This window comes from Coenobita brevimanus, chromosome 1 (genome assembly GCF_032717465.1).
Source record: "Coenobita brevimanus isolate Jiangsu-jjx chromosome 1, ASM3271746v2, whole genome shotgun sequence".
NCBI classification, from domain to species: Eukaryota; Metazoa; Arthropoda; class Malacostraca; order Decapoda; family Coenobitidae; genus Coenobita; species Coenobita brevimanus.
In genome coordinates this window covers 42,942,826-42,960,608 of record NC_136954.1, presented here as the reverse complement: position 1 = coordinate 42,960,608, position 17,783 = coordinate 42,942,826, and the positions used below count along the sequence as shown (strand labels likewise).

At 42.1% G+C, this 17,783-nt stretch overlaps 1 protein-coding gene across 1 annotated transcript in view; it reads right to left on the bottom strand.

Annotated features, from left to right (window-relative positions):
• The window catches only part of LOC145395488 (glutamate receptor 1-like), a 690,806-nt gene that overhangs the window by 555,888 nt on the left and 117,135 nt on the right, over positions 1 to 17,783 (bottom strand). The window lies entirely within an intron of this gene.

Genomic DNA, 17,783 nt, shown 5'->3' with positions numbered 1-17,783 from the left:
GGAAACCATTGGGCTTGTCACTCAATGTAAAGCCACCCGAAAAAAGAAGGAAAAGTAGTACAGAGTGACAAGAAAGGAGAAATAGGAAGAGTGGAGGGCAGACACAGAAACCGAATGATTAAAGTGAATGAAGAAGTAGGCAGCATTCTGTTATTTTTTTTGTTTTGATATTGACAGTTTGCATCAATAACTTTGGGTATGATATTGTGGTATACTGTGCAGCATCAGTCACTAACGAAGAGGTGCTGCAAAATTTCAAAAGCCATTTATAATCTCAAAAACAATTTATAATATGTACAACCCTGTGTGTCGGTCCTCCATTCCGAAATATCTCCAAAACTGAAACAAGTTGACCAGTGACAGGAGTGGCTGTTTTTTTTTTTTTTATCCCATGTCAGAGCATATGAATTCATAGTGAGAATATGTGACAGACTTACCTATAATTTTTGCATGTAAAGTTACGAGAGAGAGAGAGAGAGAGAGAGAGAGAGAGAGAGAGAGAGAGAGTACGATCGAGGGCAGAAGGCAGGAGATTGGGTCAGCTAGGAGGTTCGCCGTCGTTACGTTATGCTGTCAATTACATCTCTGTATAACGTTGTACAATAAAGCTCCACAACCCAAGAAGTGGCTATAACTCGCCTCTCTTACGATAAACGCATACACAGAGGGGGAAAGTGAGATAGAGAGCTACCTATTCACTCTACTCGACGCCCCACCATTTGACTGGCAGCCACCCACGCTCCAATCCAATGGTGAAAGAGGGGCAGCCATTACTCTACGGTACACTTATAATATCTCTCTCCATATCATCAAACCCCTCGATTACGTCTATCGATGTGTGTGTGTGTGTGTGTGTGTGTGTGTGTGTGTGTGTGTGTGTGTGTGTGTGTGTGTGTGTGTGTGTGTGTGTGTGTGTGTGTGTGTGTGTGCAATGCTATAAGAACTCCGAGTCCTATGATCCATTCATGTAAGTAAAATCAACTGGCATTTATTGGAATACGATGCTGCAGATTTGTCCCAACCAAGGGAGGATTAATGATACCAGTTTTAACTCTGACGCTCCTATGACTCAATTTCTGTTTAAGTTGTTTGACATTAGCCAGAATAAAATAATAAAGCTGTCTGTGCCTTGATGTAAACGTAACTTCCCAGAATGATCCCAGCTCTTGTTGACATGAACGTAAATATGTAACGTGTATATTTGTAATTACGCCTCTGTAGATTGTGACTTACAGGAAATGCACTGACTATTACATTCCCATTCACATCATATTTTTGTGTACATAACGATGTGTATGTGTGAATATAAAACCTGTGTGTATGTGTAAATATAAAACCTACCTTGTATGTACCTAAAAGGTCGTTATCATAATCTTCACCCTGACGCCTTTTCTCCTACCTATAGATGGAGTCAGCAAGGTTAAGAAAGCCGGGAAAGATAAAAGCACGACAGTGGGAAAACTATCAACAGTATACCCAGTGAAATGCACCACACACACATTCACAAAACAATAATGTCCCCACAATCCCGGCTGTCACAGGCCTAATCACCTGTACTGTATATATTTTGCTACTTTACTTTGCTACACTAACGCAGGTATATAACAATTTTTCGACTATTGCCATCCAATCCACACATGTAAGTAAATATAAAACCTATGTGTATGTGTAATTATCAAACTTATGTATGTGTAAATATTAAACTTATGTATGTGTAAATATTAAACCTATATATGTGTAAATAATAAACCTGTATTTGTAAATATTAAACTTGTGAACGTGTAAACATTAAACCTGTGTGTATGTAAATACTAAACCTACGTGTGAATATTAAACCTGTGTACAAATGAAACCTATGTGTGTATAAATATTAAACGTATGTGTATGTGAAAAGATTAAAACAGTGATGTCATAACCATATCATTCTCCACCATATATGTCTGCAATATATATATCATACAGCCAACACATATGTAAATAAATTCCTCTTCATTATATACAACTACACCAACATATAATGGCCAGTGAACCATGAAAAGAAATTCGTTCAGTTAATACTAAATATACGTGAATGGGGTAGATAAATGACACGAGAGAGAGAGAGAGAGAGAGAGAGAGAGAGAGAGAGAGAGGGAGAGAGAGACAGACAGACAGACAGACAGAAGGGGAGGGAGGGAGAAGTGTGGGAGTCAGTAAACGAGATGAGGGCTGAGGTAGGTGAGGAAAGGGCGAGAGGTCAAGTAGAGAGAGAAGTGATGGGGCAGGGGAGAGGGAATGGGAAGGGAGGTGGGGAGAGGGGGTGAGGGATGAGGTAAGTGAGGAAAGGGGATGAGACAAAAAGTAGGTAGAGAGGAGCAGTAACAGGAAGACAGGAGTTGGTGAAGGAGATGTGGGGAATGGTTAAGTGTGAGACAGGGCAAAAGAAAAAGTTGGGGTGAGAAGTATGAAAGTAGAGGAGATGATGAGATGGGATGGGGGATGGGGTCAGGCAGGGTGAGGGGTCAGGTGAAGTGCAGGGTGGGGTGTAGGACGAGGAATGGGGTGAGACTGTGGTATGAGTGTGGGTAGATGTGTATTCGTCATGCGAGGATATGAATGAAGATGTTAGTAGTGTGTGTGTGTGTGTGTGTGTGTGTGTGTGTGTGTGTGTGTGTGTGTGTGTGTGTGTGTGTGTGTGTGTGTGTGTGTGTGTGTGTGTGTGTGTGTGTAAACAAGTTTTTTTTTTTCTGCCAAACCCCGTTCACAGCCTCTGACTCCCCCCACTAAACTGTTGACGCCAAAACCAAAACATGGATATATGACAGGAATTCAAACAGCTTACAGTATTTACCCCAACGCGGCCACACACGCTGGCTCTAGGCTCTTCATTACAAACATGACTCGATTATTTGTGTTTATTTTTTACCTGTACCCTTAAACAGCCATTTTTGTTTCGTTGCATTTTTGTTTTCAGTATTCTTGTGCTCTCCGCTCTTCACTATAAACTGTGGACTGTACAACACACACACTGCTTCTAGTATTGCTCCTAACGTTAGAACTCAGGCTGACTTTACGTTTTTATTATAAACTTGGGCACGTGATTTATGTCTTTATTTACTGTCTCGACGCTCAAAGCTCATTGAAACACAACTCAACAGTCCTTCAGTTCAATTACGTAGTTAATATCTTTGCTATCTCCAGCTAATTCCATTCACTGAAACTTTTCCAGCCAGTGGGGTTAGACAAAGCTTCCATTAACCCACTAACCACTGTTGCTTAACTAAATAAAATACAATCGTTTAACACGAGTACTGCAGTAATAATATAAATACACTACAGGAATGAAAGGCTTAGAATTAATTGCATTTCATAACAACCTGTAGGAAATCATATGAGAATGCCTACTACACCTATCATCATCATCATCATCAAAATCACCATCACAGTTACCATCCCCATCGCCATAACCACCACCACCATCCACATTCATTGAACATCATTAATTCTGTTTAGTTAATCTTAATTTTGTTCGTGTTTTACAGTGCCGTTACTTGATCAAATGGAAGTAATGGTACAGCATTAACAGCCAATTCCATATTACCCAAACAAGGAGTAGGGTCCCGAGGCTAGGCTATCTCAGTCCTGTACATTTAGGGACACATGAACAACCACGTCTCTTGATGAGTTTACATAATCGAAAAAAATGCTAGAGTTGTCTCAGCCATGACTGAACACGCAATTCCCAGACGCCACATGGACATCGCTACAAGGTCTGTTTAGTCTCGTGGAAAGTGGCCATCATGGTGTGGTAGACTGGATATCATCATCATCATCATCATCATCATCATCATCATCATCATCGTCGTCGTCGTCGTCGTCGTCGTCTGGGTTGGATCCAGAAATACAACACACACACACACACACACACACACACACACACACACACACACACACACGAAAACTACCAACAAGCAAGCATAGGAAACTGTGCACTCACCCGCGACTGAAATATTTGATAAACTGCGTAATCACACCACAAAGTCCCTGATTCATATGCACACCAAAAGCAACGTGGGAATTTGCAGCTGGTGAACGTGCATGTACAGGATGGAAAAATATATATACTTTGTTGTTGTTGTTAATAAAACATGTCCGGATTTGTCTACGGGCAGAAATCTCTCTCTCTCTCTCTCTCTCTCTCTCTCTCTCTCTCTCTCTCTCTCTCTCTCTCTCTCTCTCTCTCTCTCAACCTTTTCCCTTTCCCCACTCCTCCGTCCTCTCCATCCCTTTCCTTCCTTTCTCCCTGGTGCCTTTCCCGTACCCCTCTCTTTCTGTTTTCCTCCCTCCATTACTCTCTATCCAAACGCGACAGAAAAGGAATCTAATTCAGAGATTCAAGATATTCAAGGGATTCGAAAGAGAAAGCATAAATAATTTCTTCCCATTTGCCCCGGATACGCCAACACGTGGACATAACATAAATCTATCAGGACACACAGTTTACCTGGACGTTAGCAAATATTTCTTCTGTAACGATATTATCAGTGTCCGTAACAGGCTCCCGGAAAGTGATACGGACAGCACAACCACAAACACGTTCAAAAGTAAGCTAGATATTTGTTTGTCAGCTATCGGCGTTGGCTAAGGAAAATCTGAGTGTCAAATAGGGGACTCCTCCTGGACCATCCTCAAAGGCGGTAAGACTGGTTGTCCACCCTTGTACTTGGGACAGTACTTGGCATATCATAGAAGCACGGAGTCATACTACTGTAGGTGGGTTCGCGTTTCCTTGTTTCTTTATTAGTTTAGATAAAGAAGAATGTGTAAAGAGAACATGTATTTTTAGGAGTTTCACATTATCCTTTAACCTCCTCCAGGTGTCTTAATCCGTAAGGTGCTACTTCTGTCGTTCTTCCTGCACGGCGTATTACTGGAGAGTTGGGAGAGTTAGGGAGAAAGCCTAGTGCTGTACTATTCTTTTCTTATACTCTTGTGACTTAGGTTAAGCATTATCTTTTCGTGTTAAATACCGACCACCTCTTTGGCACCGTATGGTCTGTGTGGCTGTTTATGTAACTAGGCTATCAATAACTCCATGTAACTCCTTTCTCTCCCTCCTTCTCTCTTCCCGAGTCTGCCTTTCTCCCTTCATCCATTTCTTCCACTCCCTCTATCTGAAGCTTCCCCCCTACATCCTCCTCCCTGCCTTCTCTCTCCTCCCTCTTCACTACTCCTCCTCTCTTTACTATTCCTTTCCCTCCGTGTCCAACCTATTCTCCCCCTCGACCAGTCAGTACACTGTCCCTTCCTACTTCACCTTTCCTCTCCATCACTTCCCATTTCTTGTCTCCTCCTCTCTCTCCTACCACCCCTCCCTATCCGTCACCCTGTTCTCCCTCTTTTCTCATCTCCCCTTGTTGTTTCCCCTTATCTCCCGCTTCACCCCCTCCTCTCCTCCACTCTCTCCTCCTCTTCGTCCCTCCTGTCCTTCGCTTTTTCAGAGTCCATTTCTTTTTCCTCATCCCCCCTCCTTTTTCCTCTCTCCCACCTCATCTCCTGTCCCTCCCTTTCTTTGCACTGAAGCCTCACTCTCCTCCATCCTCTTCACATACTGCTGTTTCATTGCTCACCCCCTTCCTTCCTCTACCTCCCTTATCCTCCCTCTTTCTCCTCCTCCCCCACCCCCATCCTCATTCTCACTCCCCCACCCACTCCTCCCCCTCCTGTCCCTCCCCTTCTTTGCACTGAAGCCTCACTTTCTCCTCCCACCCTTGTCACATACTGCTATTTCATTGCTCTCCCTCTTCCTTCCTCTACCTCCATTATCCTCCCTCTTTCTACTCCTCCCCCTCTCTCATCCTCATCCTCACTCCCCCACCCACTCCTCCCCCTCCCTCCTCCCCCTCCTCTTCTTTGCAATGATGCCTCCCTCTCTCCTCCCACCCTTTTCACATACTGCTTTCATTGCTCTCCCCCTTCCTTCCTCTACCTCCATTACCCTTCCTCTTTCTCCTCCTCCCCCACCCCCATCCTCATCCTCACTCCCCCACCCCCTCCTTCCCTTCCCTCCTCCTCCTTTTACCACATCACTACACCATCAACAGCACCAACACACACACACACACACACACACACACACACACACACACACACACACACACACACACACACACACACACACACACACTGAGGGAAAATCAAGAGTACAAAAACATCAGTCCATATTACACGAGAAAAATTTGCATCGGTTATGAATATGTAATCAGGCTTTTGTTCCCTGGTTGAAGGCTATGCCATGTATTTTGTAGTAATGTTAATACTTTCACTACCATCACGTACTTTCATTATTCATTCTTGTTGCTTTAGATAGTTTTACTTGACTTTAACATCAGGGTCCGCATTCTCGTGGGTTAAGGGGGCTCCCTAGCTCCTTTTCCTAAGCGATTTACTTTAATTACACCCTATTGTCCTTTTCAGTGCTGCTAAAAGTAATTACGAAAGGTACTAACCACGCATATCCAAAAAATAAATTGCTGAGGAGAGGGTGTTAGGGAGCTTCCTTAACCGATGAAAATGCAACCTAGGAGTCACGTACAGGCTCCCTAGCTCCTTTTCCTAAGCGATTTATTGTGTTTATTACACCTTACTGTCCTTTTCTGTGTTACATAAATCCTTGCAATACAGCCATCCTCTGCATAAAGTAACTTACGTAAGGTATTAACCACGCATACCCCCCAAATAAATCGCTGGGGAGGAGATGTTAGAGAGCTTCGTTGACCGACGAGAATACGAGCCTAGGAGTTACACACAGTCTTCATTAACGCCTCCAGTACGAGAGGCCTTAATCACCAGAGCAAATAAATCGTCACCTCATTCAGGGGATTTCACTGCGATGCCCTACTTATATATTCTTGTTAGCGTTCCTGTAGCCAGACGATTTTATCCAGCTGACGAGTACTACCAAGAGGCTTATACAAAGCTTCATCTAACCCCTCCAGGTTGAAAACTCTGTCCCAAGCTGAGTAAAATCGTCTGACGGTGCTACAGTCGCGGCGAACGACTCTGAGGTTGTCATTATCGTACCCTGGCAACCTATCATTCAAAAGTGTGTCTGTTTTCGTACCATATTATACATAAATCATATTATTATGCACGAATATATTATACACGAATATTATTATACACGTCTCAAACGAAATCAGACGTCACTTGTGAAGGGTAGGTTGCCAGGGTACGATAATAACCTCAGAGTCGCGCGCCATGACTGATATTACAGGCGAAAAACATGACCTGGGGCTAAGGGGTTGAGGTGCCTCATGATTTACAGGTGCTTCCACAGGTGCAGATTAATTACTTCACTACGATCACCTGTGTTACTTTATTTTCACCTCCAGACGATTTTAGGTAATTTAAGTCTCTGGAAGTCAAAGAGTTAAGGAAGGCTATTAAACCTCTCCTGTGTAAAGGATGGAGAGTGAGAGACTGACGAGAAGAGTGTATGTGAGTGAGGTGGAGGGGGGAAGAGGAAGGGGGAGGCCAAGGATGAGATGGAGGGATGAAGTTATGAGGTATATGAGAGAGGGGGGTGTAAGCTGGGAGCAGGGCAGTTAAATGGCGGGGGACAGGGCGACATGGATGCGATTTGTTTGTGGTCACCCCTTACGGGATTAAGGCGTCTGGCAATAGATAGATAGAGAGATAATGTATAAAGTCTACAAAGTTAATATAATCCTCTGATGGCAAATAAATATGAAGATTATATTAGAGGTCATGGGTGAAATTTGACATATATATATATATATATATATATATATATATATATATATATATATATATATATATATATATATATATATATATATATATATATATATATATATATATATATATATATATATATATATATATATATATATATATATATATATATATATATATATATATATATATATATATATATATATATATATATATAATTTGTTTACATTTGGTCCACCTGCTTCATTATTCATGGTATTTATATTTGCTTACTAATATTTCTTCATACCTACTAATTTCTCTGCTTCTGTGCTCATAAATGTAGATGTTTAATAAAGTCAACTGAATGATCTTTGTGCCCTTAAATAAATAATCTTGTGTGTGTGTGTGTGTGTGTGTGTGTGTGTGTGTGTGTGTGTGTGTGTGTGTGTGTGTGTGTGTGTGTGTGTGTGTGTGTGTGTGTGTGTGCGAGAGAGAGAGAGAGAGAGAGAGAGAGAGACAGAGACAGAGACAGAGACAGAGACAGAGATGGAACCATTGCATGAGCTTTAGGCTATGGTAAAAAAATAATCATATATCAGTGACGTAATATTACACGGCGTTTGTTCACGTCCACAATATAGCCTCATTAATTTACCTTTCAATAAACAAGCGAGGCACAATGGCATATTTAGCAGATTCATAGAGAGATATATATAACAAAGCGCCCACCAGTTGACCCGGTAAAATTGTCTCTATATGAACCCGTCTGATGTCCAAACAGGTTCAAGGCTTAGGCTTCACAGGCTGATGCTTTTGTCAGGGTTGGAGCTCTCCTATCTATCTATCTATTGCCAGACGCCTCAATTCCGTAAGGCGTGGCCACAAACAAATCGCCTTCAAGTCGCTGTCCCCCACCATTTCACTGCCTTGCTCCCAGCTCACACCCCCTCCCATAAACAACACCAATTTGTTATGACTGCTATGTACTGTTGCCTCACAAGTTCCGTTCCTCCTGTAGCCTTCTGTACCTTGTTAATTACAGTACTTCAAACTACAGCTGGCTAACACTCATAAACTAACCAGAGAGACTGTAGAGGGGATATGCAACTTTACCCAAACTAAAATTATTTTAAGAGGTACATCAGGAAGAGGGACAGAAGTTTTGGAGGCAACAGTACTTCAGTGCAGAAACATGTCATTAGAGGGGAGAGAGAGAGAGAGAGTACGATATTAGCAAGACTCTAATTTCTTTTACTCTCATACATGGAACACCAGCAATTGTCAAACGTCATCACCAGCATCCCATATCACAGAGCGCAGTCCACAACGGTACAGGAGGGTTAGACAGGGTTCCTCACAATAACATGCAAAATCTCCATCAAAAACCAATACTTCACATCCTCGCCGTCTCTCTTTAATAATGAATCGATTAATATCCTGTTATCATGTTGGAAACGCCTGGAAATCCTCCTCCTCTTCCTCTTCCTCCTCCTCCTCCTCATAATCACTGAGACGGGACAGGATTATGACTATGCTAAAACTCGCCAAAGGGAAGCCAGCCTCCTAATCTTTTATGGCCATTTGTGGGATGTGTATGACCATTGGGGTTAATCAATATACTTATCTTTTCATTGTCGAGCTCCAAAATAGGGAAATATATGAAACTGAAAGAAAATAACATGAAAAATCGAAAAAAAAAGTACAAGCATATTCTGGAAAACGAAACCCAGGGAAAGAAATTACGTTCAACCCAAAGAAACCATGGAAACCAAAATGTGAAACCAGGTAACACGAAAAAATATATCTCAGATGAAAACAACACAATATGGTAAGTGACAGAGAAAACAAAAATAATAATCGCTAAAAAAAAAAGGTACATTTGAAAGGAGGAAAGAGGAATACAGTACGATAGCAGACTGACAGGGAGATGCCTTAAAGTTTTGTTGCATGTCATCAGTATGCAAAGGTACACACACACACACACACACACACACACACACACACACACACACACCACATACAACACACACACACACACACACACACACACACACACACACACACACACACACACACACACACACACACACACGGGAGTAAAGGATTTCTTGGGTAGCATCTTAATGGAAAGCAGCCCGCCTTCTCGCCAGGTAAGGAGTCTCCCTAGCACCTCTCCCTTTGCTATTTATTTTGGATATGGCTTCTTTAGATAATTTTGTACGTTTATGCTGAGTATGGCGATTTCAAAAGGATTTATTTAACAGAATCGGACAGTAAAGTATTATAAACACAATATATCACTTAAGAAATGGTGTTAGGGACCTTTCTTAACCGATGAGAACACCAGCCAAGAAGTCATAGGGTCGGATTCTCAGGCACATTTACGGTGAACCTTCTCTCGTAACTCAAACTTGTATTTTACAGGAAGAGCAAAAAGTGTACAGAATCTTACAATATCTGTCTTGTCTGGAAAAAAAAAAAAAAATGGCTCGAAGAGAAAATTTATATCGGGCATATTCTTTCTTTTCCTTTTTTTTTCTCTCTCTCTATGCAGGAAGGGTAAGGACAGGAGAATAAAGAAATTTTCCATCTCTTGTTCTACCTATGAAAATAAATCCGAGTTCCGACAAGGGATCGATCGTAACCCATTCACGGTTTCGCTGGTGAGAGAGAGAGAGAGAGAGAGAGAGAGAGAGAGAGAGTTTTTTAAGTCACAGCGTTCTGCCTATTTCTGAAGTAATATTTGCTGACTATTTTTTTCACTGTGATTCCTAACAGAAACGTGGTCCTTTCAATAATAGCACGCCAGTTCTTTTCTTCTTGTTTTTTTTTTCACTGGCCTATTTTATTCTGGTTATTAAATTCCTTTCATACCGATGGAATTAATGAAGGTTATATAAGGCCCCTTTAATTCGATTTTGTTCCCTTCAAAACTGAATATAATCGTCTGGTACAAGGACGAATAAGTTAATATATGACGTCAAAGTGTACTGCTGGTTAAAAACAAATAAATTAATGAATATAGCCACTGTCAGCGTAGTGAGGGAGTTGATAATTTGATGTGCTCCTCTATCCATATTAATTTTGTTGCCACAGATCTTTTATGGTGAATCCCAACTGAAATTTTAACAAAAGTATTCGCTTTATTTCCCAAAAAGATGAATTCCGCTCCCATGGTGAAAACATTTTGTTGGATTCCCTCCACCGCCAAAAAGAAAATAAAAGGGATTATTTCTTTTTGATCTGCCTAGTGCCTGTGTCTGTCCGTCTGTCTCACATATATATATATATATATATATATATATATATATATATATATATATATATATATATATATATATGCCATCAGCCGTTTCAGTGTCCACTGCAGGACCGGCCTATCCCTACCGAAGTGGGGACGATACAGCCAATGTATCTCTACCAAGTGGCTTAGGCTGTCTGGTAGAGACTGTATGTAGGGTGAGAAGTGCTTGTAAGTGTAATTGTAGTGTTGGAGTGGCTTTGGATGTGTGTGCAGTCTGTGAACCAAGTGTAATCGGCCCGCGCAAGCCGACTGGGTGCAAGCATACAGTACTTTATAGTATGCGACACTGGTTCAACCACAGCACCCCCTGTGTCCGCCAATGCAGTACGTGGCCAGAAAGAAAGCTCCCAAAGTTTATTACCCTGGCGGGGCGCGAACCCTTGTTCTTCAGTGCACGAAAACGCACATTTTACCACTGTACCACAGAGGCATATATATATATATATATATATATATATATATATATATATATATATATATATATATATATATATATATATATATAGATATATATATATATATAAATATATATATATATATATATATATACAGACGTCATAATCCCGTAAGGGGTGATTGACTTTGAGTTAGTTGTTTCAAGGGGAGGGGCAATAGACCTCTGCTAACACCCTTAGTGACACGTAGGGAACACGCATGGGTTGGCTATATGGTTACCACCCAGAGTTGTAAATGGTTCCCTGACTTACAGGAAACCATTTGATTTGTCACTCAATGTACAACCACTTGAAAAGGAAAGAGGAGTGACTAATAAAAAGTGACAGGAAAGATGGGAGTAATAAGACGAGAGCGGACCGACTCAGAAAAAAGTGATAAAGGTGAAGGGAGAAGTAGGCAGCACAGAGACTTCGTTACACATTTTACTTGGCCATTTATTTTAAAATCACTAATTTTTATCATACTGTTCGTTACCGAAACAAGCGATACGATACAAAGATTGAATAGGTAAGGTAAGAGAAATTAAGGATGTATTGTGCACAATAAATTGCTATAGAAAAGGTGTTACGAAGCCAATGTCGTCTATAATACCACACCATCCCTGTCACCATACTGTACCGGCCTATACCAGCCTATACCACAGTGGGATGCGACAAGCGTGTGAGGTCCTATTAACGCCTTCATTCTGACGGCGTATTTTATGTTTTATTCTCGCTTCCTTCACACGATTTTCTTCAACTCCGGGAAACATCAGGTTAGGAGTCAATGAAAACTTTTTAACCCCGTCACTGCAGATCTTATAACTCTTCCACCCGTCACTGCAGATGCTCTCTTCAACCCGTCACTGCAAATGTTCTCTCTTGCACCCGTCACTGCAAATGTGCTCTCTTCAACCCATCACTGCAAATGTTCTCTGTTACACCCGTCACTGCAAAATTGTTCTCTCCAAACCTATATAAATCGTCTGAAGGGAGAAAGACTACAGTGACTCATGTACCACTGAAGTGAAGGGCTTTACGTAGGATATTGATAAAATTTGTCTGTTCTGGCCATCCTCATCGCCACACATCACATTTACCATCATCGCTACTACTCTACCACCTTGCGTCACAAATTTGCTCCACCCTCACCACTTTCCTGAGAGAGAGAGAGAGAGAGAGAGAGAGAGGATATATTAAACCCGCACACTATCACCCAACATCAACGTCACCACTGCCATCACCAAACTCAGTTTCACCACCACCATCACCACCATACTCACCCTCACCACCCTATTTCAGCCCACACATCGAGGGGTCAGGCTGGCAGCAGGGATTCGGAATATATACAGGAAGAAATTAAAACAAAATCCTGTGGAATAAAAGTCTGCTTCTCTAGAACAAAATAAAACATTTATCCAGTTGTAGGAGTGGGAAATAAGGTTTTACGATAAAGATGTCATGGAGTCGAAGTTTTCATTTAAAGCCAAATACCTGTACAAAACTTTCATATTTATTAAAATGGAAAATAAGGTTTGGACGATGACGATGCTGCTGGTGATGAATATGACACCAATAATCTATAAAACTAGAAAATAAAGTTATAACCTTCTACATCAGTGGTTCCCAAACATTACCTGGTCGTTACCCACTTTTGACAGAACACCATCAATGGTTTCCCCATTCCCAAAGGAGGAAATTCCTCCCTCTTTGGGGGTGATTATTTTGATAAAGAAAAATCTAAATTCCAAAGTTGTCTGCCATCACTTACCGTCATTTTGAACGCATAACGGCAAGTCTAGCGTTATTATGGCGAAATATTTTAGACTCTGTACTTTTACGTAGCATGAATATTATCTGAGGACCTAATTTATGACCTTACTCTTAATAAAAAATAAAAAGCCAAAAACCATTTGCCCATACAATATAAAATCTATTAACCACAACACATCAAAACAGCTACTTTGGCAATTTTGACCTTATCGGTTATTCCCCCTTAGGTACTTAGAAATTCCTCCCGAGGGGGACCCCCCCCCCTATTTTAGAACCCTTGTTCTACATAATTCATAATAGCAGGAAACACGATTATAACGATGATTATCATAACAACACATTGTTCATACATTATAATAGTGGGAAACAAGTATATGACGATGATGGTGAAAAATACAGAACACCTTCTTTATAAGCAAGCACATAGCAAGACTGGTGTTGCCTTCACTAATGCAGAGTATACTGTTCAGCTGAGAGTAAGTAGCAAATCTCGTGACTTAATACTGTCATCATTAACCTTTCCAAGGTCACGACATTTCTTGTGTTCATTTATAATTAAAACTAGACGATTTTCCTGCACCTGAGAGAGTGTGCAGAAGCAGTGCTGTGCTAATAAAGCAAATACTGTAGGTAACTCTCAAGACGACGACGACACCCATACATTTAATACTTCTCTATGTCTATCTACATTTATTATATATATATATATTGTTACGGAACAGAGAGAGATAATGAACACTTCAAGTGAGAATACTAAAATCACTACTGTCCCGCAAAGTTCCAGGTTCAAAACAAAAGAGTTAGGTAAAATTACAAGTTAAAGTTTAATGCTCAAACTAACAACTAAACATTCAGGACTCATAATGATAATGTAATGGCAAAAAAGACAGGTTAAATATATGGTTAACTGCAATAGCCTCTATTAACACGAAATTAGCAAGAGTAAATTTATCTAAGTCAGCCCTGATAAAATGAGAAAACCGGATAAAGCTCAGTTAATGCAAGATATGTTATAACAGATACAAAATATTATTAACAATGGTTGACACCTAAAACACACGAATCACAAAAACCTTACCAGGCCTACGAATTAACACCTTATGCTATACAGTACAAGAAAAAAAAACGTAATAACACATATACTCAAATTACACAGCAGCTAGATGGTTGGGGACTTCCTGAGCACTCACAAAAATAATAACAACTGCACAGGGGAGGACAGAGATGTGAACAAAATGAAGAGTAAATCTAAGTGGCAATTAATGCCTTTTTTTTTTTTTTTCGGCCTATCAACCATTGGGGCCGAAGCCCCTGGTTATTAAGGCCAGGCAATTAATGCAGAGACTGAGCTCATTATATAGGGGCCGGCAGAGCTTGATACAATTTGTAAGAAGGACGCGCAAATGGAATTCCACTCTCACTGCTTGGCCTGGCCAGTCGCCACCATGCCCGAGCTAACCGAAACTTCTGCTTCATCTGCTCACGCCCTCGACCCGTTGAGGGGGGCACCCAGCAGTAGATCAGAGCCGCCAGGAGCCACTACCATCCAGGGAACCGTGAATTGGTTCAACGTGAGAGCGTGTTACGGTTTCATCAAGCGCCAGGATACTGGTGCTGATGTTTTCGTACACGTTTCTGCGATCGTTGCACCAAATCCACGGCATTCCCAGCGCTCACTTGGCGATGGGGAGACGATGGAGTTTAGTGTTGTTCAGGCTGCCAAGGGTCCTGAAGCCAGGGATGTCTCTGGGCCGGGGGGCATTGCTAAGCAGGGCTCTGCCCATGCACGGCGGCGCCCCACATCCCTGAGACGTCGGCCGAGGGGTCCTGGGAGTGCTGCTCACACTAACACACTCGTTGCAATGTGTATCGCGACTGCCGAAGCTTTTAGTGGGGGTGACAAGGCGGTTTTGGCTGTTCTCCTCCCTCAAATCTTTGAGGAAAATGGCCTTCCACGCCTTGCCATTCCCCGAAGCTTTGCTCGTGATACACGTCTCCCCCCTCGTCAGAAGCGTCAGGCTCAGCGTCAGAAGCCAACACCACCCCGCACGACACCGTGGGAACGGCTGTGTTTAGATGCCCCCCTCAACAGAGCGACTGGCGCCGTTACGACCGCTCCTCAGATCACCGATCCGGAACCGTCTCAGGCCATGGAGCTCGACCTTTCTCCCCAGGGGACTGTCGTGGAGGTTCACCTTGCTTCGTCAGGAGCTGAGGAGGAGCGGCCATCTTCTCCCGTCCCTTCTGTACACCTGGATGTGGCAGAGCCGCCCTCCTTGTCCTCTCCATCTGCTCCTGATGTTGTGGAGGCACCTCCTTCATCCTCACCACAGTCTACTGCCGTTGCTCTCTCTTCTTCTCCCTCTCCACCCAAGGAGAAGAAAAAGAAGAACAAGAACAAGAAGAGCAATGCCAAACCTGATCCTTCTACCGCTGCCCCGCAAACTGAGGCCCTGCTTCCACCCTTTGATAATGCCAGCCTCGATTCCTGCACAGATACGTACCTCGAGGAGCTTTTGTGCGACCTCACAACACCTGTCAACGATCTCGATGCACAGCCATCCATCTACCAGCAGTTGCACGATGATCTACGTGAGGTGTAAATCTCCAACTCCCTCCTACCATCTCAAGAGGAACGTATCCGTGCAGGTATCGCCTGTGATCCACCTCGTGCTGCCTTGGTGCATTACATCGTCACCAGGCGCCTATCTTAACTTGTTCCATCAGTGCCATCCGTTGCTTCGCCCTTGCCATGGCTGCTGCCTTTTCTGAGACCTTTGTTGGCTGTCTCCCAGCTTTTTTTTTTTTTTTTTTTTTTTCTTCGCCCATATCTGCTTTTCTTTTTTACCCATCTCTGACGGGCTCTCATGTTTGCTCGTGTCCCCATCTCTTTGTGGGGCAAATATTTTCAAACAACAAACAAAACAAGCGCAAATGAAGCCATAGGGGACAAAGAGTTGACACTCCCACTCTGAACAACAGAAAGAACGACTTACTCTACTATAAGGGGGGAGAAGGAGGGAGTGAGGTAGAACACAGAAGCTTGGTCACTATGGAAGCCATGAGGCGAATCGTGATCAAACTTGCAGCATACTGTAAGTTAGAATTATACAAAGGATGATGGAATCATAGGCTATGTAACACCTCCCCACAAAAAAAAAGAAGAAATTTACAAAGGAAATTTCTTATTACTCTAAAACAATCTGTCTAAAGTCTAGATAAGCAATCTGCAATAACATTTTCTTTCCCCTTGATATGTTGTATGTCTAATGAATGCTCCTGAAGAAGTAGACTCCATCTTGTCAATCTCTGATTTTTATCTTTAAACTTACTAAGGAATTTCAGTGGGTTATGATCGGTATAAATGACTATGGGGTCAAAACCAGAACACAAATAAAATGAAAAATGCTGTAAACCCAAAATCAAGGCCAAAAGCTCTTTCTCAATAGTTAAGTAGTTCTTTTAAGGTGGAGTGAACTTCTTACTGTAATAAGATACAGGGTGTTCAATACCCTGATCATCCTCTTGCAGCAAAACAGCCCCAGCTCCTGTATCACTTGCGTCAACAGCCATCTTAAAAGGCTTAGCAAAATTTGGAGTAGCGAGCACTGGCTGACTTAATAGGATAGCTTTAAGTTTGCTGAAAGAGGATTCACAGTTATCGGTCCACACAAATTTAACTCCCTTTTTCAGTAGGTCTGTAAGTGGTGATACAAGAATTGAAAAGTTAAGAACAAATCTCCTGTAATAACCTACCATTCCCAAAAATCTTTGTAGCTCTTTCCTACTTTTAGGTCTGGGAAGATCACTTATAACCTGAACCTTAGCTCCTGGTGGTGCAACGTGTCCATCACCAATTACGTACCCAAGGTACTGAACTTTAGCTTGACCAAACTCACAGTTTGATAAATTAGCTACAAGATTAGCCTGAACCAAACGCTCAAGAAATTTACTGACATGGCATAGGTGATCTTTCCAGTTGTCACTGAAGATTAATACATCATCAATATAAACAACACACCCTCCCAAACCCTCTGTTACAACATTCATGAGCTTCTGAAAAGTGGCTGGTGCATTCTTCATACCATATGGCATTACAGAACATGCAAAAGTCTTTCCTAGTGTTACAAAACATGAGATTTCCCTAGCACGTTCAGTCATAGGTACTTGCCAGTATCCCTTTAACAAATCAACCTTACTTATGTACCTAGCCTTTCCGATCTTGTCTATGCAATCTTCCACGCGAGGGAGAGGGTAAGTGTCTGTTTTGGTTATCTGATTAACACGTCTATAGTCGATGCAAAGCCACTGTGACCCACCTGGCTTAGGGACTAGAGTGACAGGAGAACTCCACTCACTCTGACAGGGCTCAATCATCTTGTGGTCCAACAGGTAGCCAAGCTCCTTCTGCATGAGAGGAACTTTTACTGGGTTCACACGGTAAGGAGGCAGTTTAATTGGCTTTGCGTCTCCAACATCGACATCATGCATCAACACAGTGGTTCTTCCTGGAGTGGCACGGAACACTTGTGGGTACTCCTGCAGTAATGCCG